General features: G+C 40.2%; 1 protein-coding gene across 49 annotated transcripts in view; it reads right to left on the bottom strand.

Annotated features, from left to right (window-relative positions):
• PTPRD (protein tyrosine phosphatase receptor type D) overlaps nt 1-24,743 on the bottom strand; it is a 1,823,241-nt gene that overhangs the window by 700,687 nt on the left and 1,097,811 nt on the right. For all 49 annotated transcript variants that reach the window (XM_075826835.1, XM_075826978.1, XM_075827034.1 and 46 more), the window contains one exon: nt 14,030-14,062. The gene's annotated coding sequence lies outside the window, so the exon portion shown is untranslated. The remainder of the gene's footprint in view (nt 1-14,029; nt 14,063-24,743) is intronic.

Raw genomic sequence — 24,743 nt, 5'->3', positions numbered from 1 at the left:
AATGTAATTTGTGATCAAAATTTCTTATTTTCACAGGGAACAAAATACCCCATTTTGTTGCCCAATTTGTCCTTAGTGTGGCAATACCCCATTTGTGATGATAAACTGCCGTTTGGGCTCATGGGAGGGCTCAGAAGGAAAGGAGCGCTATGTGTTCGTTGGAGTACAGGTTTTGCTGAATTGGTTTTCGGGTGCCATGTCGCATTTGCAGAGCCTCAGAGGTATCAAACCAATGGAAACCCGCCAGAAGTGACCCCATTTTGGAAACTACACCCCTCAAAGAATTCATTTATGGGTAATGTGACCATTTAGACCCCATAGTTTCTTCACAGAACTTATTTGAATTGGGCTGGGAATGAAAAAAATATATATTTTTTCCAATAATATGTCATTTTAGCTCAAAAATTCTTATTTTCACAAGAAATGAAATACTCCATTTTGTTGCCCAATTTGTCCTGAGTGCGGCAATACCCCATTTGTGGTGATAAACTGCTGTTTGGGCCCATGGGAGGGCTCAGAAGCAAAGGAGCGCTGTTTGTTCTTTGGAGTCCAGATTTTGCTGGATTGGTTTTCGGGTGCCATGTCACATTTGCAGAGCCCCAGAGGTATCAAAGCAATGGAAACCCACCAGAAGTGACCCCATTTTGGAAACTACACCCCTCAAGGAATTCATTTATGGGTGTTGTGACCATTTTGACCCCATAGTTTTTTCACAGAACTTATTTGAATTGGGCTGGGAATGACACAAATTTAATTTTTTCCAATAAAATGTAATTTGTGATCAAAATTTCTTATTTTCACAGGGAACAAAATACCCCATTTTGTTGCCCAATTTGTCCTTAGTGTGGCAATACCCCATTTGTGATGATAAACTGCCGTTTGGGCTCATGGGAGGGCTCAGAAGGAAAGGAGCGCTATGTGTTCGTTGGAGTACAGGTTTTGCTGAATTGGTTTTCGGGTGCCATGTCGCATTTGCAGAGCCTCAGAGGTATCAAACCAATGGAAACCCGCCAGAAGTGACCCCATTTTGGAAACTACACCCCTCAAAGAATTCATTTATGGGTAATGTGACCATTTAGACCCCATAGTTTCTTCACAGAACTTATTTGAATTGGGCTGGGAATGAAAAAAATATATATTTTTTCCAATAATATGTCATTTTAGCTCAAAAATTCTTATTTTCACAAGAAATGAAATACTCCATTTTGTTGCCCAATTTGTCCTGAGTGCGGCAATACCCCATTTGTGGTGATAAACTGCTGTTTGGGCCCATGGGAGGGCTCAGAAGCAAAGGAGCGCTGTTTGTTCTTTGGAGTCCAGATTTTGCTGGATTGGTTTTCGGGTGCCATGTCACATTTGCAGAGCCCCAGAGGTATCAAAGCAATGGAAACCCACCAGAAGTGACCCCATTTTGGAAACTACACCCCTCAAGGAATTCATTTATGGGTGTTGTGACCATTTTGACCCCATAGTTTTTTCACAGAACTTATTTGAATTGGGCTGGGAATGAAAAAAAATATTTTTTTTCAAAAAATATGTAGTTTTGGCTGAAAATTTCTTATTTTCACAAGAAACAAAATACCCCATTCTGTTGCGCAATTTGTTCTGAGTGCCGCAATACCCCATTTGTGGTGATAAACTGCCGTTTGGGCCCATGGGAGGGCTCAGAAGGAAAGGACCACTATTTGGCCTACTGGGGATTTTCTAGTACGAAGTCATGTATGCAGAAGCACCTGAGGTACCAGTACAGTTGAAACCCGCAAGAAGTGACCCCGTTTTAAAAACGACACCCTTAAGGCATTCCTCTAGAGGTGTAGTGAGAATTTTGACCAGAGACCTACACCCCATAAACTGTAATGTGGGTTCTCCCGGGTATGGCAATACCCTACATGTGGCTGTTATCAGCTGCCTGGGCACACAGCAGGGCTCAGAGGGGAAAGACGAGGGGGGATAAGCTGTGCGGAGTGCATCAGGGTAAGTAAAATTGGGGTAAATTATAAACCAAGGGATGTATGATAAATTTTAAAACACTCTTTCATACAGAGCTCTGGTTATTCGGGACACGTGTCACATTGATATATTGTGTCATCCCTTATAGCCGACTTTGCACCTCTTTTGACTTTTTCCCTTCTTGCCAGTTTGGGGAACTTCTCCTGGAAAGTGTTGCCGCCCTGGTACGATGCGTGTGGCCCCGCTTCCAGAAGTACTGGGTGCCCCCCCTTCTTGGCACCTAAAGATTAGGTTCTTGATAATCACCTCTTGAAATTCCAGGAAAGTTCCCTTCTGGCCTGCACATCGACATAGCACGTACACATTGTACAAAGCCATCTGTATGATGTGCCCGGCCAGCTTCTTATACCACACCGCATGGCGCTGTAGGGCTTCAGGATTTGATCTGACAAGTCCATCCCTCCCATGTACCTATTGTAGTCCAGGATGCAGTCTGGTTTGGGGGTGGTCTTTCCTTCATATATCCTAAACCTGTAGGTATACCCTGATGCAGTCTCGCATAGCTTAGACATCTTCACGCCATACCTTGCCCTCTTACCCGGCAGGTACTCGCGGAATTGAACCTTCCCTTTAAAATGTACCAGGGACTCATCAATAGAAATACACTTCTTGGGGGTGAATGCTTGGGAAAACCGGGCACTGAAACGGTCTAATAGGCGCCTCCGTTTATACAAACGGTCAAAACTGGGGTCATCTCGGGGTGGGCACGGCTCATTATCAGTATAATGTAAGAAGCAAAGTATTGCCTTGCCTCATTTATTTCTTTTTTTAGGTTACAGTTCAGTTCTGAAGTGGCTTTGAGGGGCCCATATATTAGAAACCCCTATCAAACACCCCATTTTAGAAACTAGACCCCTCAAAGTATTCACAACAGCATGTAGAAAGTTTATGAACCCTTTAGGTGTTTCACAGAAATTTAGAGCAATGTAGAGGTGAAGTTTACTTTTTTTTTTTGTCAGAAAATCCTCTTTATTCCATTTTTTTTACAACACAGTTGGATTTATCAGAGAAACGCAATTCAATACTTATTGCCCAGATTCTGCAGTTTAGAGATATATCCCACATGTGGCCCTCGGGCGGTAATGGTCTGAAGCACCGGCCTCCGAAGCAAAGGAGCACCTAGTGGATTTTGAGGCCTCTTTTTTATTAGGCACCATGTCCGGTTTGAAGAGGTCTTGTGGTGCCAAAACATTGGAAACCCCCCAAAAGTTACCCCAATTTGGAAACTAGACCCCTTGAGGAATCCATTGTAGTTTTCTTGGGGTGCATGCGGCTTTTTGATCAGTTTTTATTCTATTTTTAGGTGGCGTGGTGACTAAAAAACAGCAATTCTACTATTGTTTTTTTATTCAATTTTTTTTACAGCGTGCACCGTGCACTATAAATGACATATTCACTTTATTCTGCGGGGCGATACGATTACGGCGATACCAGATGTTTATAGTTTTTTTTTATGTCTTATGGCGTTTGCACAATAAAATACGTTTGGTAAAAAATCATTCACTTTTTGTGTTACCTTATTCTAAGAGCCAGAACGTTTTTATTTTTCAATCAATAAAGCCGTGCGAGGACTTATTTTTTGCGTAACGAACTGTAGTTTCGATCAGAACCATTTTTAGGTACATGCGACTTTTTGATCTCTTTTTATTCCATTTTTTGGGAGGTGAAGTGACCAAACAATTGTGATTGTGGTACGGTTTATTATTATTTTCTTTTACGGCGTTCACCGTGCGGGATAAATAACAAAATAATTTTGTAGTTCAGGCCGTTACGGATGCGGCGATACCAATTATGTATAGTTTATTTGTTTGTTTATATATGTTTATTAATAATAAATGACTGATAAGGTAAAAAGGGGGATTTTTACTTTTAATACTTTTAAAACTTTTATTTTCTTATTTTGACACATATTTTTTTAACTTTTTTTTTTGCTGTATTACTTTGTCCCACTAGGGGACTTGAGGACAGGAGGCCCTGATCGCTAATCTAATACACTGCACTACATGCGTAGTGCAGTGTATTAGAACTGTCAGCTACTCACTGACAGCAAGCATAGTGGGTCCTGACGTTGTCAGGACCCACTAGGCTTCCGTCTATGGCATAGCCGGACGCCATTGTTTGGTGTCCGGTTGCCATAGTCACCATCGCCGGCCGCTATCGTGTAGCAGGCCGGCGATGGCAGCTTAACCCCTAAAAAGCAGCGATCTCTATAGAACGTGGCTTTTAAGGGGTTAATCAGCTGGGACACAGCGATCGGTCCCCGCTGTAGGAGCTGTGACAGCTGCTGTACGAGACAGCAGTTGTCACAGCTCCTGTATGTGTCGGGAGGACGGCCGAAACGGCCGTTACTCCCGAGACGTACTATTAGGTCATGGAGCGCGAACGCTATAGTTACCATGACCTAATAGTATGTCCAGGAGCGGGAAGGGGTTAATGGGTTAAATGAGCGGGATCGCGCTTTTTACTGTGAAGTGTCGGCTGTAACATATAGCCGACACCCGCATTGTATGGAGCGGGTTCACTCCGTGAGCCTGTTCCATACTTCCCCTACCCGGCTATGACGTATGGATACGTCAAATGTCAGGAAGGGGTTCAAATCACTCCCAAAATGGACCTGGACACTGCTTGACAATTTGAAAACCCCTCTTCCTGGCTTGTAGCCAAAAATAGGACTCACAGCAGCTGTGAATCAGGCTGCTTTACCTTATTCACCTTGCTGTAATTCTTGGAAGTGCTCCCTTCGGTGGCCAACACAGAAAAACATGTCAAATTATTATTTAATTTTTCATACTTCTCACAAGAAAAAAAAATACACCAAAAAACGGAATGTGTCATTAATTTACAGTCAAGAGATGACACATTCCCTTTAAAGTAGAGAACAAGCTAAAGTAATAGCACAGTGTTATCAGACATGTCTAGTCCTAAATAAGAAAAAAATTATTAGGTTGTCACTTCCTTAAAGGGAACCTGTCAAAACTGTCACCTGGATAGTTTCCTTAGGATTTCCTTCAGAATAACGTATCTATATATCCTTTCATGAAGCTGACATAATGGACTGACTAAAAGCACTCAAAACGTCCCTTAAGGAGTCAGAAGTAGGGAGCTTGTCCCTCCCTCTTGTCTATTTCTGTTCCTAAGAAGTCAAGTTGCAAGAAGGTATGTCACACGACCCCTCCTGGGCTGAGCTGAACAGCTAAAGAGACTCCATAGAGCTATAAAAAAATAAAATAAATAAATAAGAGACTCACAGAGGGGAGAAATATAGGTGTCAAGCCATTCCTCAACCTATGGATTGGCACTTTAGAGGCCGTTGAATAAACACAATTTAAAATGGAGAAAGTAAGTTTACAATACTCCCAATTTAGATACACAGCAATGCTTCAGTAGAAACAAGTATAACTTCTAGAAAACTAAAAAGAATACCTTATTTAGTGAAATCTAGCAAACGCACAAGGTTGTAAAAACTGCTACAGCTCAGAGCGTATGCACCAGGAAAAGTTCCAGATGTATACCTTAATCATAGGCTGTGACAGATGCCTTAACAGTGGTATCCATCACCATAGAATTTAATGGTGTACATTAACGACATATATGTTAAACAGATACCAGTATAGTCTATAGGCAACAGGTGCCACTAACCTGCATTAGTTTAATATATATGTTCTAAAAGGATATTGAAAAGCCCATGACAAATAAGTCAAACAAATAAATGTGAAGTATGCCATACCGCTATCATGTTAAAAAAAAAAAACCTATACCATACAGTATAAAAAGCATAGTCTACTGCGCTATTCTATCCTCCAGCCTGACGGTGGCCAAAAGGACACACATTTGGCCTCCGCCGGGTTAAAGGAGTCCTATGGACACATTTACCGTGTACGTGGGGAGCTAAACATTGGGCCAAAAATTGTCATGCAAAAAAACCTAAGTCTTAGGACCAGTTTTCCACAACAGTTAAATACAAATGAGCAGAGGAACATGGCGGCCGTCCAAACATGAGAATCTCTAGAATGGGTATACCTTATTATGATATCCTATTAAGGAATTGCTCAGATATGAATTATTGTCACCTTGAAGGATTTTAATTTCAGACCATGACACCTCTGTGATATAAAATTCTGAGCCAGCCACTATGCACAGTAATATTAAAATCTTCAAAATCGAAGTGTTTTATGAATAATAAATCAAGGCGAAAACATAGACAAATTGAAGTTCCAAGGTTCTCCAAGCAAACATTATTAAGACGCTCCATTGCGTCTTCATTTTGTCAAATAAGGGACATAGTTATACTTTTTCAACAAAATTCCACTCTGGTTCATGTAAAAACTTAACATAAAATATATTTTCAAAGGAATATAGATTTAGGAGTCATATATGTAAATAATGATTGCTGTGGCTTGTACTCAGTGAACTGCCAAAATGTGTTCCACACATTAAACTAACAGCATTGAAAAATCTAAAGTATGAATCTTCTGCTTAAGTTACTGCAACTCAATCTTTATAGACTGTGTAACGAATGTTAATTATGTGAAGCCCTGTGCCCCCAATGTGCCATTCTTATAATACTGTATACATACAGTATATATATGAAAGAGCCCTTTATGGGATAAGATAATAGAATCATAATCAGAGATAATCCTAAAAATGACACATTAGTTTACCTTATTTAATAAAAAAAATCTAAAACTGAAAACCGACGGGTGCATCATGTTGCCATGGCAACCGGTGCACAGCAATGACATCACTGGCATGAGTTTCTGGTTGCCATGGGAAACAAATGCAACTTAATCCTGGCTACCTATTTAAAGCAGGCAAGGACCTCCTGACCTTCTAATGCTGCCTTTGCTTCACACTCTGGATGTGTCGCATCTTACTGATTACCCATTCCTGTCCCACAATTACCGTCTGACTACCCTTCTGTGCTTTACTCAATGTAGTGACTTGCTGCAAGTTAGTGACTACTCTGAGGACCCCAACCTGGGGATCTGATTTGTTAAATCCAAACTTCCTTTTGGGGTTCCCTGGTGAAGAACAGGAGAATCCCTAACTTTAGTTTTCACTTTACCGCTTGCAGTGCCAAGGTTCCACTTTACAAGGTACCCTTACCTAGCAGTAGTCTTGATGTGGTGTAATAAGTGGCTGAAAAGAACGTAAGATTTTGCTCCACTGAGAACGTAAATGGTGGATTATTTTTCAATACTCAAAGTGTATGTATAGCCAATAATGAAAATTTTACTGTGCTATGATTTTTTAAGTGTAGTAACTATGTGCAATCTTTCTAGCTGTTTGTATTCTAACTTCTCCAGTATTCAGTTGTTAAGATAAGTAGTCGACTGACAGCTACCACTTTCAGCCATATCAGGTCTCTTTTTTCTGTCACCTGGTCAACCATTAGGTACTCCGCCCTCCTCTCTGCAGTCAATTATGGTGAGTGAAACCTCCCGTCCCTCATCCCTCTATAGAGTTTGAAACATTGTCTGGTATCTTGGTAAAACTTGTATTTGTTAATTAAGGATGTGACAGACAAACACATAGAAAAAATTTCTAAATTTTTTTCAGGAAAAAATCTTGACAATTTTTAGTACATTGCAAAACATTCTGCCACTGAAATTCTACAGAAATTACCAGTCTTGTACCCATTGATGAGATTGCCCTTGTTGTAAAGAGACAGTAAAGCTAGAAAGAATGAGAGGAAAAGCCGAACAACTCCCCAATAGTAGTCTAAAATGTCTTCCTTTAACAATCAGTTTGGGAAAATTTTGGGAAAAGGATTAATTTGCCCCTGGTTCACTCTGTGTTTAGCTGGACAACTGCTTAGTGCAGGGGCATGGTTAAATGGGGCAAATCTTGACTCCACTACAAAGCATCCAACCAGAAAAAAAAAGCAGCCAAGGATTCCCCTCTTTGTGCAACTTACTGTGTCACATGCAGCTGTAATACAGTGGGACTAATAGAATGTCTCTTAGGACATATAAGAAAATGAGGCAGAAGTTTCATTTGTATCCTTTGGGTTGTGATATGGGACCGAAAAAGCTAGTATATGTGATGGTTGTATTTTTTGCCAATTTATTTATTTATTTTTTCAAATTAAGTTCCCCTTAAATCAATAATTGTTTTAATGAAATAGGCTTTATGTTTGGTTTCTGGAATCAGAATATTTAGAGTGTGTGGATGATATTTGTTTTATCCACTTTGCTGCTACTCTATTTGCTGCGGATTTTCCGCAACAAATTCCATTGCCGATAATCCGCAGTATTTACGCAACGTGTGAACTGACCCTGAATGTAAGCACAACCCTGACAATATGGTGGGAACAACTCAAAAATAGATAACTCTACATCTGCAGGACTTCTGATCAATTAGTTATGAATGCTTGTACACATTAAGTGCAAACTTTAGATAAAGAAACATTTTGTTAGCAATTCATTCTGGGTTGTTCTGTTTTTCCCCTCGTACAAAATCACAACTGTGTGTCCTGATTATTAGTGCATGAGAAAACCAATTATGTGCAATGTGCAACCCTTGCTTTTTCTCTTCTCCCTGTTTACCTAATTCACCGCTAATGCTAATTGTTCATTGAAAAAATGTCTCTTTTTGTAGTTCTCCATACCTTTCAATAAAAAGCTACTGCAGACCTCTTGCACTTTCACACGTTTGTAATCAAAACATAATGGCAGCTCTGGGAGCAGCAATCAAATGTCAAAGACCAATTATTTTTCTGAGCTGTACAGAGTAGTTTTCACAGTATTGTCTTCATTCACCAAGAGAGGAAATCCATTAAGGAATATTTACTATAGCAGTTGTAATTGATCAATATCACTTCTTTAATTTTACAAACATATTTTATTGCTGTGTTGGAATCGGGGAAATATATGCATTCACCAATAAATTATATAGATGCTCTATTGGTATTATTATTATTATTATTATGTTATAGTTTTGAAGTAGTAAAAAAATAAAATGTCACGATCACAGGCTTCCACCTGCAATTGTTATAGAATTAAAGTTTTACATTTAAATAGGCACTGCACTTTCAACAAACTTTGCATAAACCAGTAATATAAGCAAATATAAAAAACATTGTAATACATCTTAATGAGAAAAAAATGCCTCTTTTTCAACTTATCAGGCTACTCCCCTTTCTAACTGTTCACTCACTCTGAATTTATTACTTTTTCCGTCTCCTCAAAACAAGACGAACTATCAACTCACAGAGGGATCAGGCTACAGCTGCCCATAGAAGTCTATGGAAAAGGGAGGGCAGGAGGAGGACAGAAGCAGAGTGAGATAGAGAGTGAGAGAAGGAGAGAAAGAGGCAGAGAGACACACACAGAGACACTGCTGCGGCTTATAGTAAGTGAGTGTTATATTTCACCCCACTGATGGAATCACAACTACACTGCTCATAATTGCTGTATAATGTCCATTTCTCCAAGCTCCATATTGCTGCTGATGCTGTTTCTGATGTTGTGCTACAGAGAGATAGGGGAGTTAGGCTCCGTCCAATAGCTTATAGAAAACTCAGAATCAGAGATAGAGCCTGCATTGAGGGAAAACTGCTAAAAAAATGCCATATGCAAGTCATTCCAAATGGTTTGAAAAAACAATCACTCTTAGTAGAAGGCGCTCCTGCGCTTATGTGGAAGATTGAGCCGAATGCCCAGTCGAGGCAGAATATCTCAGTGGGTAGGAAATATGAAGGTGCGGACCTTTGACCCAGGAGTGGTTCCTGGTCAAAGGGGGTATTTATGGAGTGCATTTTTTCCAGTATTTCACGAGCCTGATGAAGACCTTAGTCCGAGGTCGAAACGCATAGCTTCTTGCACCACCATTGAGACATATGCTGTTTATTATACATGTCTTTTTTAATAACTAAAGTTCATATTTCCTACCCACTGAGATATTCTGCCTCGACTGGGGATTCGGCTCAATCTTCCACATAAGCGCAAGAGCGCCTTCTACTAAGAGTGATTGTTTTTTCAAATCATTTGGAACCTCTTCTCCACATCGACTCCCGCTGATTCTTCAGCTACCGGTGTTCACTCCGAGGGCCAGCAGACTGCCTATATACGGAGCATCAAGGCTCCACACGCTTGATGATCAAGTTGTGCCGACCACCTAGCGCAACTCCTAAAGGTGAGTGTACTTATGACATACACATCAGTATTATCACTGACCACCCTGTTTCTGCGGCATTACCCCAGGGGAGCGCTCTGTGTCTATTATTTTCCCCATATCACTGTTACATATGCAAGTCATATAATGGACAAACATATGAGAGCTTATCCTGAAAGTCACCTGAAAGACAGGTATGCTTTAAATGTTTCATTTGTGCATGATGACTTTCTGATTTCAGATAACTTAGTATATTTAGCTTCTGTACTTTGTAAAACCACAGATAACAGCCTGTCTTTTGCACGCCCTCCATGGTAGCATGTCTTATATTTTATTATGGGTGTGTAACAAGACAGTATTAGTCTCAGGGTCCATGCACATGGTGGACAGATCTGAATATATAACCCAAAGACAGGCATGGGCCCATTCTATACTTCCATTTGCTGTACCTCCTGTTTTATATCGAGGCATACAGAGGTTTTTTTCTTATAGATTCATTCAGGATGGTTGCTCTCTGCATTCTGCTATATGTGTAACCCCTAAAGGGCTTTTGTGAAGAGCAGAAGGCATTGCCAGAACCAACAGGGAGCTGTCACCAATGAGGAGAACGGGTACTGCTGCTGAGGGAGGCAGCAAAACTACATTTCCCAGCTCACTTCTGGACAGTAAACTCGTTTTGGCAGGAAGGGATGTCACAATGAGGACAAAGGAGGATGAGGAACTTCCTATTTGATAGAGGAAAGAGAGGACGGTGCTGGAAGCCAGAGGAAAGGAGAGAGAGCAAGAGAGTGCTAAATGGCCGGCCCTATTGGAGGAGAGGAGACTCCCACCTGTGCTGGCTAGTGCAGTGTATGTGTCAGGGGCAAAAGTGAGAAAAAGGAGGAGGGCTGTGCCGAGGCACATTTTAACCGCTCCTGTTGGTCTCCTGAGAGGGGTCTCATCCCAGGATGGTGGTCAGAAGGTGATCCTGCCACTCACTCCCCCTGTGAATTCACTTCTAAACGGTGTAGCTCCTTGATAGGGGCTTGAACCAAGCTTGGTTCGCAGGTCGACAAAAGTGTAAACTATCATATACCTGCTGGTTAAGCTGCTGCTGGACAGTGACAAATAAGGACTCACAACTTAGTAACTGCTGCTTATTTCTCAAGCAAGAGTTGCTACCTCAAGTACTGTTCAAATTACAAGTCCTATCTTTGTTTTTAAAGAGACTCTGTCACCACATTATAAGTGCCCTATCTCCTATATAAGGAGATTGGCGATATAATGTAGGTGACAGCAGTGCTTTTTATTTAGAAAAACGATCTATTTTAAACCACTTTATGAGTGATTTTTAGCTTTATGCTAATGCGTTTCGTAATGCCCAAGTGGGCGTGTTTTACTTTAGACCAAGTGGGCGTTGTACAGAGGAGTGTATGACGCTGACCAATCAGCGTCATACACTTCTCTCCATTCATTTACACTGCACTAGCGATATAGTTATATCATTATGTGCAGCCACATACACAAGCCCTAACATTACTACAGTGTCCTGATAATGAATATACATCACTACCAGCCTGGACTGCGGAATATTTCCATGCAGAAACCCATGGTGTGTATTCTTAAAGCTTGCCAATTCACCGTTTTGAATGGTTTGTTGCAGATTTTCCCCACTGAGTTTAATAGGGAAGTAAAAAACCCAACAAATGGCACATGTTGCACAGCAAAAATCGCATGTAGTAACAAGAAACAAACCCCATTTTCACTTTAAAATAATAAAAAAGACCATACTCGCCTCTCCTGGTACTCCCATTACATGGCTTTCCTGTTCCCCCGGCTGGTCTGTGTCTAATTACAAGCTCCAGCAGTCATATGGGATGAAATGTCATCCCAGGAGGCTGGCCGGATACTAGCCAGGGAAGCAGGAACACTTTGCTATAGGAGTGCCAGCGGAGATGAGTATGTTTTTTTGTTTATCCCCTTTGCTATTCTCTGCAGTGGTTGATCCGGCCAAAAATCTGCACTAAATTCAACACAATTTGGTGCAGACTTTTGGCTGGATTTTCCTGCGGAATATGGGTTGGATTTGCTGTTTAATTTTCCACATTGTGAACATACTCTTAGGGCTCATTCAGACGAGTGTAATACTCATCCATGTGCTGCGCGTTCAAATCACTCACAGCACACGACCCATGCAATTCAATAGGGCCATTCACACATGCGTTGTTTTTCATACAGCGAGTGTCCGTTGCGTGAAACTCATTGCATGTCCTGTATTGGAGCGTTTTCACGCACCTAGTCACCCAGTCTATGGGTGCGTGAAAACAACGGACAGCACACGGACGACATCCCCGTGCTGTCCGTGTTTCACACATTAAATACTTTGAAAAGCAGAGAAATAAATGTAAAAAAAAATTAAGTGCGGCACGGATGTGAAAAATGCATGCCACACGCAAAGCACACGGATGGCAATACGCAACATACATATACAAGAAATATAGAAAAACGCTGCGTTTTTTACACGCACAAATCGGACACACTCATCTGAATGTAGCCTTAGAGTGTGCATGCATGTGCCGGGGGTTGCAAGAAAGTGTGCAAAGTGGAGTCACCCCAGAGTTTATAAAATTTATGTGCTCACACCATTAACCATTTCTATGGTTACTACTATTAGGCCTAATTCAACACCTCCCTCCCCCCTATTCTTGAGGTGGCCGTGTTCCACTTTGAGGGGAGAGAATAGTGTATTACTGCATTTGTGTTTATGCCATATAACTTTATCTTTATTTGTTTACTTACAACAAAGTAATCACTCAGCCTAATCCAATATTGTTTTTTCCTATCCAAGTATTAAACTAGCTCATGGTTCCACCTTACCTTCCTCTGTGAACATATCGCTTTATAGTGTATCAAGTATGTAGAGTATGGTAGAAGCAGCAAACCCTCCCCATTACCTCGCAAGCATCTATCAAGATTTAAGTGGAGGTACTGCGCTGATTTAGAAGGCAAAAAATACATAAAACCTTCCTTCTTATATCGGAGGCTCAGTTAGAAGGTGTTACATATGCATCTTAAAATCTTTTTATTCATCTATAAATTGCCCAATTAGAAGCATTATTTAGGGCATGTTCAGACATGGCGGAATTCTGCAGACACTGTCCACATCAATGCCGCACATAATCTGCGTTGCAGATTCCGTTGTGCCTTTGCCTAAAATGTTTAGTGAATTGCTGCGGATTAGTCGTTGCGGATTCAGGTGAAGAGTAGATCCTGCTCTCTTTTAAAACATTCCATCTCAGTCTGGCTGTAGACCTCGAAACACATAGGTCCAGCCAGAATGATGAAATATCCTGATCATGAAAGCAATCCGCAACGCAACACACATAACATCTGCGGATTTCATTGCGGAATTTTGCAACTCCATTGAAGTCAATGGAGAAATTACGCCACAAGTACGCATCAAGTCCGCAACAGGCAGAGGACACCAAATTCCGCACCGCAGCCTATGGTCCGCAGCGGAGTTGTCCGCAACGTCTGCACGAAGAAAATTAAAAAGGTGTGGAAACCAATGGACAAACTGTCTGCTGCGGATTTCCAGTGCAGACTGTCCGCAGCGAATTCCACAGCAATACCGCCACGTGTGAACTTGCCCTTATAACACAACCAAGTCTGTTCTGTTCACATCTTTATGCATTATTCTTAAAAATCTGAGTAGTTCTCTCATAGAATGTGCCACATTGTCTCTGAAGTTTATAATATGCCTTACACAATAAAGAATGTGTAAGCTAAGTAATAAAGCTTCATATACTTGCAAGAAAACAGCTGAAATATATCCATCTGCTTTTATGTATAGAAAATGTAAATGTCATTAACAGCTTAAAAAAAATTTGATCAGCATAGAAAAACATACAAACTTTTCACTCACGTGTAGTCCGGTGTTTAACCACTGCTACAGGATCTGTAATAAAGGAAAAATTATAGTAATATCTGATGATAAACTATTAAAACCTCTCCGCTCACTTTTATTATAGAATGAAAACAGCATGAAATTGCTTGACTGGACCCGAGAAGTTCTTACCAGGTCACATTCATGGCATTTGGTTTTACTAGGCCACCCCTGTGCTTTAATACAGATTGAATGTTGCTATGTTCAGTGTAGCAGTGTAATGTGCCTTAATTATTTAGGCTGAGTACATTTTTACTTGTTATGTATTGCCTGACTACGCTTACATTGTATTAAACAGCTGTTTGTATTTAACAATTTTACATTCTACTTTTTTCCAATTCCATATCCAATGCAGGACTACAAATTAATTTTCCAGCGATAACCCCTAACCCCCCTCCGTTCTACGGTTACACATAAAGAGGGGCATAGATACTGCCTATCACATGGGAGCTAACTCATTTTCAGCATAACGGGTTTCGGGAGCCCCCTGCTGAGTAGAACACTGTTAGATATCCATGATATTTGGTGATGGACGTCATGCCAGTCCAGCTGTCAGGAACACAGCTGTTATGTTTCCTTCTGAGTGATCAGTTCTGCCGGTGCCCTCCAGCTACTGTGTTTTCTGATAAGGTCCAGTGGAGAAATGCAAAGGAACTGAACACTTGGCTTCTAATAGTAAAGGCAAAAGAAAGATTTCACAACAAATTGTATTTTCAATGCGGCCCTATGTCGTACAATGGAACGGGTTGAATTTGTTCTAGTACACTGGCTGAGGGGAAATCACAATGGAACAGTTTCTTCTGGTGACTGTTAATGTAGTGTGTGCAGAATTTTCACTTTATTGGAAAAGAGAAGTGCATGGCGTGCAGACATCCCCTTGCATAATTTATCAGTAGCATAGAAAAAAGACAGAATAAGCAGCTCAGAGCCATACTTCAACTCATTTAAAAAAAAATTAATAAAAAAAAAAGCATGTTTATTAAAAAATGCAGAAAATACGAGTTCTCTCTGCTCCGGTTCTGTACACATTGTAGCTGAAAATGTGATCATCATGTTGATTAATGCCAAACAAAACATGAGGATGATATCAATGTTTTCAAACATCTTTATTTTAATTCTGAATGACTAGTCCACATGTTATAAAGTGCTTTAGTAGGAAATTAATAAACCATAAACAGAGTGAATGTGTGAACACTGGGTTCTCTTCTCCTCTATAGTTTGCATTACAGCATTCATAAAAGCAGCGAAGAAGGAAAAAAGTCTATAAATGTAAAAAAAATTCCAATCCTTACTTTGTTTATTCTGTTAGCCTGAATTCACACTCTGCATTTGATTCAAGTGTTTAGCCAAAACTGAAAATAGTTCCAATAATATATATAAGTTTAAAAATTTAACTTCTACTCTAGTTAAGATTTTGATTAGAAACATAAAAAGTACACTAGAACTGCAACGTGTGAACACAGTCTCAGAGCATCAAAGCCTTGGTATCCTTTCACACAATTGGAGTCAAAGGATAAAATTCTGTCTGCCTGCAACCCCCACTAGGGGAGATCACTGCATACAGAATTGTATAGCTCCTATTTAACGCAATCATAAATCATTGGTAAGCTCCTGTGCTCCCCCTAGTGGAAGCTGCAGGCAGCCAGAATTTAATTATTTCATCAAAAGTCTGAAAATCGAGCTGTAAATCCAACCCATTTAAATATATGCTATGGAATTATTACCATTTAGATTAAAATAAAAAATAAAAAATCGTATTATATTGTCTTACAAATATTTGGGTGCCTCCTGACCAACCCTGTATTTAATTCCTTATCTTACTAATTTTATCAGCTTTACTCTGTCTTTCATACAAGTTTCTGCTCTTTTAATTTCAATAATGATATACAGTATAGCACATATGGTAGCATTTCAAAAGTCACACTGCTCCGCATGAGCAAGAATATGGATCTGAACAAGAAGTAGAATTTCCTATTTGTCTACAATTGCTCTGTAAAAAGCATTTCTATTTAAAACATAAAAAAATCATGCACCACAGTTCAACACTTCCTGTTGTATAGTAAATTGAACGTGTTCTCCTCTTACAATGGCCCAGGATACCGGAGGCCATTGTAACCTAAAGGACCACCTACCTTAATGGTTTTGGAAATTCTGACGAAACAACGGCCGTCACACGGCTGTTGAAAAATAGAACATGTCCTACTATGTTCCGTATTCATGGATCCCTCCATAAACTCAAGTCTATGGGGATCAGTGAAAAAGGAACCCGCATGGTGGCACCTCGGACGTGAAAAACGTCACAATAAATTACCTTTATAACGTTAAGTGTTGAAGAATATTAGAAAACACCTTATAAACTGTAATGCATTTTATAATCAATATAGAAAAAGTACTCGGCACACCAATTGGAGTGTAGTATTTTCTAGTTTTATTTATATTTCTAGTAAATATGTTTGTGCAACGTTTCGATCACAGGGGACCTTTATCAAGCACTAAAGCGGTGAGAAGAAGCCGTGGACCGCTGCGGCTCTATAGTAAAGCGGCTGGCCAGTTTTCCTGTCCCAGCCACTGAAAAACCTCCCCACAGTATGACGCTGCCACCACCATGCTTCACTGTAGTGATGTTATTAGGCAAGTGATGAGTAGTGCCTGGTTTGCTCCAGACATGACGCTTAGAATTGAGGCCAAAATGTTTAATCTTGGTTTCATCAGATTACAAAATCTTGTTTCTCACAGTCCTTTAGGTGTTTTTTTTAATTTTTCAAACTCCGGGCTTTCATGTGCCTTTTACTGAGGAGAAGCTTCTTTCTGGCCACTCTGCCATAAAGCCCAGATTGGTGGAGTGCTGCAGTGATGGATGGCCTTCTGGAAGTCTCTCCCATCTGCACACAGGATCTTTGGAGCTCAACCAGAGTGACTATTGGGTTCTTCGTCACCTCTATTACCAAGGCCCTTCTCCCCTGATTACTTAGTTTGGTGGGGCAACCAGCTCTAGGGAGAGTCCTGGTTGTTCCAAACTTTTTCCATTTAATAATTATGGAGGCCACTTTGCTCTTGGGAACTTTAGTGCAGCAGAAATGTTTTTGTACCCTTCTCCAGATTTGTGCCTCCCCAAAATCCTGTTTCTGATCTCTACAGGCAGTTCTTTCCTCTTCATGACTTGGTTTTTGCTCTGATATGCATTGTCAGCTTTGAGACCTTATATAGACAGGGGTGTGTCTTTCCTCCTCATGTCCAATCAAATGAATTTACCACAGGTGGACTCCAATCAATGTAGAATTTTTTCAAAGATAATCTACAGAAATATGAAGCCCCCAGATCTAAATTTCAAGTGTCATAGCAAAGGGTCTGAATACTTATGTCAATATGTAAATGAAAAATTAGATTTTTTCATTTGTAATAAATTTGCAAAAATTTCTAAAATTCTGTTTCCACCTTGTCATTATGGGGTATTGAGTGCACAATGCTTACACATAATAAAATGTGAAAAAAGTGAAAGAGTCTGAAGTCTTTCCAAATGCACTATATATGTATATATATATATATATATATATATATATATATATATACATATATATATATATATGTATACTGTATATATATACTGTGTGTATATATATACATACATACATATATATATATATATACTGTATATATATATGTATATATATATATATATATATATATATATATATACATTTATATTTAGTTTTTCTTCATATTACTATGTACAAAATCGAGGCAAAACAATCTTTGAAAATTATGAATTAGAGATATACAGGCTTTCTTAGTAAATAGAGGGAATCCCACTTACTCATATTTTATGATGTAGTTGAATAATACAGTATGGTTGGTAATGTAGTGTCCATTTTAATACACATTGTCTTCATTAGGGCAGCAGCCGTAGTAAAGCTTACAAGAACTCAAATACAACAGTATTGAGTATCTTGTCTCTTTTATTCTGAGCTTTAAGAGCAGTAATTTTCATGTTTGAAAATATAAAACGCATTTGCCGTAGGGTAACCTTTTTCTCATAGCTTTTTATTTAATAACGCTAGCTTAAAATATGATTTATGATATTGGTGGATTTTTGAAAAGATAGGACATTACATATGTATTCTCAGATAATATAAATGAATAATGGGATCCTTTCATTTCTGAAATACTCAGAGCTGGCATTATGCATAGAGTGGGGATTGAACATCCAGATATACACAAACTCAATGGCGACAAGAACAAATGACTTCAAAGAATGCTCATACTGTTAGCAGGAAGGAACAAAATATCCCAGATGTTCCGCATGACATGAAAACAGGATTGTGTGAGGGATATTATTATCATAGACTGGTGGCATGGCTATCTATTGCATGAGCATGCCCTTTAAAAGTGATAGTCACAATACAAATGTCTTAGAATGCTCGTGGATACAAACTCATTAATAAGGGTATGGGTGCACGAATCAGATATATCAAGGAATGTTTCTGAACTATACAGACTATCAAGCTAAATGTCAGTCTACTACAAGTGACAGCAAAGACTTCCAAACAATACTCTTCTTTGGCTTACAGTGTGACTCACCAATGATCAGTCACTTGTAGGTGTCAATTATTTATCAGGACATTGCTAAAAATAGTTCAGTATTAAACATCAATCATAAGTAAAATGTTTGATTATTTCTACATTTCACATGTAAAATCTACAGAAAATGTTGAATAGCTTGAGTAAATATGTTACAATATGTTTCTAGTACCGGTTTTGATATTTTTGTCTATATTTATGTATGCAGCTTAATCAGAAATCTACTGATTTCCTGTTACAACAGAGCAGTGCATTGTGGGAGCTCAATATGACAGTTTTACAGTTAATGTCACAAGTCTGACAGCAGAGTGGAAGTAAGCCGCTGTCTATTTTCAAGGGCAACCAGCAGAAGTTTGAAGGTAACCATTCTTAAGAATGGAGAAAATTACATTAAAGAAATCACACTTGGTACAAAAACTATTAGGCAATATATTTGCTAAATTACTCCACTGTTTATATAGATTTAAATGCACAATATTAAAAACAGTATTGCACTATAATGGGATTTATTTGAATTGACATGCACCTGTCTCCAATAAGAATTGTTTACACACAGGATACTATCTGTAAAGGATCTGACTTCCAAGGGAGGTTTCTTTATAGTGGTCACATTTTATTTGTACTCCTGCTCTCCTTACTCCAGACTCTAAAACGGTTGATAATCTACTTGCATCCTGCCGAAAGGGAGAAATTGACATCTGGACTGAGTTCCTTAAGTGCATCTGAGCACTACAACTAAACCCCTGAAGTCCTGGCCTCCATCAGCCAATACCTGTGGGGATACAATTCCCACCACGTGGGCTCGCAACTACTGACCTGCCTCCATCTTGCACTTAGGAGTCTCCGGCACCACTCCACTGCAGATGACTAATCAGGGCTGGAGAAGCTAACCTATCCTGAAATTCTGCCTTCATGACCCACTCTGAGTGGCTGGAAACACGCTCCCTGTAGTCTTGTTAGCTGGGCCCTAAACAGTGGACATCTCTAACGGCTCATAAGCCACAAACCCACCCTCTCTTTGACCTCGGTTGCCACCAACGAGAAAGACGGCAACGGGCTAAACTGGAAAAGGGAGCCCCAGTTATAGAAGGCTTCACAGACATAAGAGCATAATAGGAGGCATCCCTCCCTTGCTAGACCCCGGAGTGCAGGCCTTCAGCGCACAATATCACTAACTTGCTGCAGCAACCCAAGCACTTTATCACCCAGGTCCCATAACTATCTCTATGGAGCTTATAAGCAGGCCAGAGCTACCTAAGTTGAGACGCCACCATCTTAGACCTACACAGGACCTACAGACCTGCGGCCAATAAGTGGCAGATCCTTCTATGCAATGCGGCCTCATGCGGCTGATACCATCGCTTTTCTCTATACACGAGAGACTGTAAGTACAGGCACTTTTCTTTAGTAAAATTATATCTTCCACACCTTCCCATCACTTCAAGGGGAATTGTGCCTGCTCCAACAAATTATCTTCTTCTCTTCTCCTTTAGAATTAACAGATATTTAAAGTGCATCAAGCCATTGTACAGGACTATCCTGCAACATTTGCAGAATTAGGATGTAAGAAGACAAAGTCAAAGGGGCATTACACTCTCCTTCTGATTGCTTTGCACTAATGCAACCCTCCCCATAACCCTACGCCCAAGGACCATGCCATAACTGGTCTTTTCTTATTTGGGATGTAATAACCATGCTCCAGAAGAGGGGGATAATCCACTTAGCATCTGTAATGACGGGGTAGGGAGACAGACAGGTGAGCCCTAATCTACCCGCCACTCAGTCCCTGCCTACTTGCAACGGCCCGACCTAGGCGACGGCGCACAACTGGGCGACGGTCCCTACTCTCACTATGTGCACGACAGACAGACAAGGGTACAAAGAAGCTAAGGGAAAAGGGGCAGATGCACACGGCAACACCGTGAGCAACAAGAGTAGTGAACGAGCCGAGTCAAACCAGGAGTGTACGAGGTACCAAACGCAGAGCAAGAGAGTAGTCAGTAAAGCCAGGGTCAATATAAAGCAGAGGACAAATAGTACAAGCACAATAGTACAGAGCCAGGAAACAAGCAGAATCACAGGCAAAGGAGAAGCAGGAAATTAAGGTATAAATAGACAGAGGGCGGGAGCTAGCTCAGTCTGGCCAGGCTGTGATAGGCTCTCCCACTCCTCAGCCTCCCAGCCTGAGTGGTAGAAGAAGGAGTCACTCTATCAGACTTAGGAGCAGGTGCAGACTGAGTAACCACGGGCGTCGACACAGAAGCTGTGTCTGGCAGATCCTTTACAGCATCTTGCCTTATTGTGTGATCTTCTGGGGATGGTAAAATACCTTCAGCAGAGCTCCACAGCCATGGTGAGACATAATGTTACTAGCAAAATCCTCTGCCAAGCTCCTAACCTGTCAGAAAAGGCCGCAAAAATGACAAAGACGGAAAAACAGACAAACTTACTTCCTCAACATTGAATCTTCACATTTGAAAGTGTGTGACATAGGAGACACTTCCACTTCACCTGACAGCTCATTGACTTCTTTGCCCCTTCCTAGCCCAGGTGAACCCACCACATCAGGGGGTATCCATGCCACGGATGTGGCAGAGGAAGTGTCTCGTCTCCTGCTACTGTTCTTAGACAAGAGACTAAAAATACTTAACACATCCATAAACAATGCTCTTACACAAATTTACTTCAACAACCAATGCCTTAGAGAAGCAGAAACTCGAATCAGCACTTCTGATGATACAGTCACGTCTGTCCAAACGACCGTTAATTGACAAGCCGATCAAGTTCTAAAATTGCTGGATAGACCGAGTGGACCAAGAGTAAATAGGTAGGTGGAATAATCTCTGCTTTGTGGGCATCACAGATGAAATGAAAGGCGATGATTGAACAACTTTTCTCACAATGGATATGATAAATGATTTGGATCTCCCTTCTGACTATGTGCTTCCTCCAATTGAATGAGTCCATAAACTGGGGAGAGAAACCAATGTGGTCAACGCTATTCAGAGAGCCACCATTGCTATGTTTTTTTTTATTTCCTTACTAAAGAAAGCATCCTTCAAGCCTACACTCTGGAGGTGACAGACCACAAGCTGCTAATTTTCAAGATTTTTCTGCTATGGTCACACAGAAAGGGAAAACCCTCTCCACGGTCTGCACACGTCTGGTCCAAAAGGACATTCAATTACAGTAACCGGCCAGACTAAAAGTGTTCATGAATGGCCACACGCTGTTCTTTGATGATCCAGAAGAAGCACAGCTTTGTTTCTTAGATAATAATTGTTGAAGATGTCTCATTTGTATAGGCAACTACCTACGAAAGCTTATATTTGACATCTTCCCCCTTTCCTACCCTTTCCTAAATTTGTCCCTGAATTTTAAACTTGAATATGTTGTATGTTCTGGTGCAACTGTTTAATTTGTATGTATCCTTTGTTCCTGCCCCCCCCCCCCCCCCGCAGGAAGACGTGAAACTATTTCTCTTGACCTTGCCACCTTTCCTCTGCTTGCTGGGACGGGATGTCTGGAGATCCGTGTGCAGCTAGAATGACTTATGCAGTAGCTCGTACAGGTATAGGATAACTGCCAGACACTCATACCTACTTTCTCTCAATATCTTAACAAGTAATGTAGCACAGTTAAATTGTCCCATTAAACAGAAATGGGTTCTAACTCACCTACACTGATTTCAACCCTATATCACACTACAACTACACGTTACTATAATAGACCCACTGGGTGACTGAAGACCGATGTTCCTTAAAGGCCTCCTGGATTGCACAATGCATTGCCGCCCCTTTATAAATAAATCTAGAGGTGTAGCAATTCACCTACTTAGATCCTTACAGTACAATATCCGTGAACAAATCATGAACCCTAACAGTCCATATATTTTCCTGCATATCACCATACACTCTCACCTTAATACCATCCTGAACATGAATGCCCCTACCCATTCCAACTTAGTTTTCTTTTTGGAAATTCTTCATCTTCTACTAAGAAAAAAACGTACATATGATAATTTTAAGAGGCGTCTTTAAAATCACCTTCACTCCAAATTTATCCTCATAGGATACGCATAGCTGACTCTATGATCCGACTTGCATTGTGCTTTCCCACAAACACCTCAAGTAGTTTTACACAAACTTTCATAATTCACACTCCAGAATTCGATTTATTTTGGTCTCGAACACCTTATCTTCTCAAGTCCGGAAATTCATTTATTATCATTGTCCACCTGATAACTGATCTCCAGGGCTCTCGCACAATTATTTAAAATTGGCATTTACCTACTCGATTCTGATGACTTCAAAAACTTCCTGATTTAAAAATGGAAAAGTTCATAGATTATCTAAGCCTCCTATGGAGGACATCAAAGGTAGCGAAACCACCATAATTTCCTTTACGAATCACTCATGGAAACTCATGACCAACATATAAGACTAAATACCATTGATTCTAGAAAGGATTATTTAGAGGCAAAACAAGTACTGGACAGTAAATAATAAATATTTCAGATAGGGGTAGAAGGTTATGGTACAACTGACCTCACCTCCTAAAAATATGTATTCTATCTTGAAGCTTAAACTACTCAATTGGACCAAATACACCTCAGAGCTCGGGCATACAGGCGCTTTTTGCGGAGTACTACACGACATGCCTGGAACTACTAAATTAAACTGAACCACCTAAACTCACATCCGACCAACAGGACTACTTAACCTAGCCATTTATTGAAGAAGAGGTTGCAATTGCAATAATGTCACTCCCCAGATTTGAATTGTAAATGAACTTTGTCACTATGTAATGTCTGATATTGTTTGTTTCATGTCCCCTCTAAATTGTAAAGTGCTGCGTAATATGTTGGCGCTATATAAATAAAGATTATTATTATTATTATTTATTATTATTATTACCCAACAGCAGGACCCCTTAGCCGGATGGTCTCTCTAGAGAAAACTCTTAAAATCACAGCTCACGCAAACCTTAATGCGTTTACAGTGAGATCTATATAGATGATCTACAAGTTCCCCAATTAGATGTAGGACATTTGCTTCTGAAATCGGGAAAAGTCCCTACCTTGGTTTAATCTTACAGACCTATTTAGGTCCAAAACCAAGACTATAAAATCTTGACTAAAATATTAGTGAATAGACTCCAGCCCAGGGCTCTAACCTCATCCCAACTCGGCTTCCTTGATGCTGAGGAAGCTTTCAACACATTTTCTAAGCAGTTTCTCAAAACTAAACTCCACTATATAAACTTTGGTACTATTTTTTATTTTCTTACAAACACTCCACACAATGTCCAGACTTCCATTACTGTCAATGGATACAACACTCCAATTACTTTATACTGCGGCACTAGACAGGGTTGCCCGTTATGGCCCCTTTTATTTAACATGTACCTGGACCCGTTAATTTCTACTTCCTAAGTGAGATCTTGCTGGGACTAAGAAAATTGGGACCTCTGCCATTGCTGATAATATTCTTTTTCTTTCTCATCCTAGATGACTTAAAATCAAAAGCTCTTAACCTTATTGCTGAATATGGCAAACTCTCTGGATTTTCAATTAACCTGTATAAATTGTAGGCTCTTATCTTCAAATGAGCCTAATCCCATATCAAAAATGTTGGAGTCCTTATACCACATAATCCACACAGTCTATACAATTTTATTATGATACCACATATAACCTCCATATCTGGCACCTTACAAAGATGGAAGGGTTTTACCCCTTCTCTGGCAGGGCTTATCTTATAAAGATGGTCCTATTCCTGAACCTGTTATACATCTTTTAGACACTAGACATATATTTAAAACCCTTTGATGAACTAAAATATTATTGCTCTTCAAAGATCTTTTATTTTGGATGGGGAAATAAAACTAAAAAAGCCTTGCAAACTCTTATGCATCCTAAGCAAAATGGTGGGCTAAACTTCCCCAACATACTACATTATAATTGTAATGACGGGGTAGGGAGACCGACAGGTGAGCCCTAATCTACCCGCCACTCAGTCCCTGCCTACTTGCAGGGCCCGTCCTAGGCGACGGTGTACAACTGGGCGACGGTCCCTACGCTCAATACGTGCACGAGAGACAAACAGACAAGGGT

This window comes from Rhinoderma darwinii, chromosome 1, assembly GCF_050947455.1.
Source record: "Rhinoderma darwinii isolate aRhiDar2 chromosome 1, aRhiDar2.hap1, whole genome shotgun sequence".
In the NCBI taxonomy this organism is placed as follows: domain Eukaryota; kingdom Metazoa; phylum Chordata; class Amphibia; order Anura; family Rhinodermatidae; genus Rhinoderma; species Rhinoderma darwinii.
Note: the sequence above shows the minus strand (reverse complement) of the source record. Positions and strands in the feature narration are given on the sequence as shown.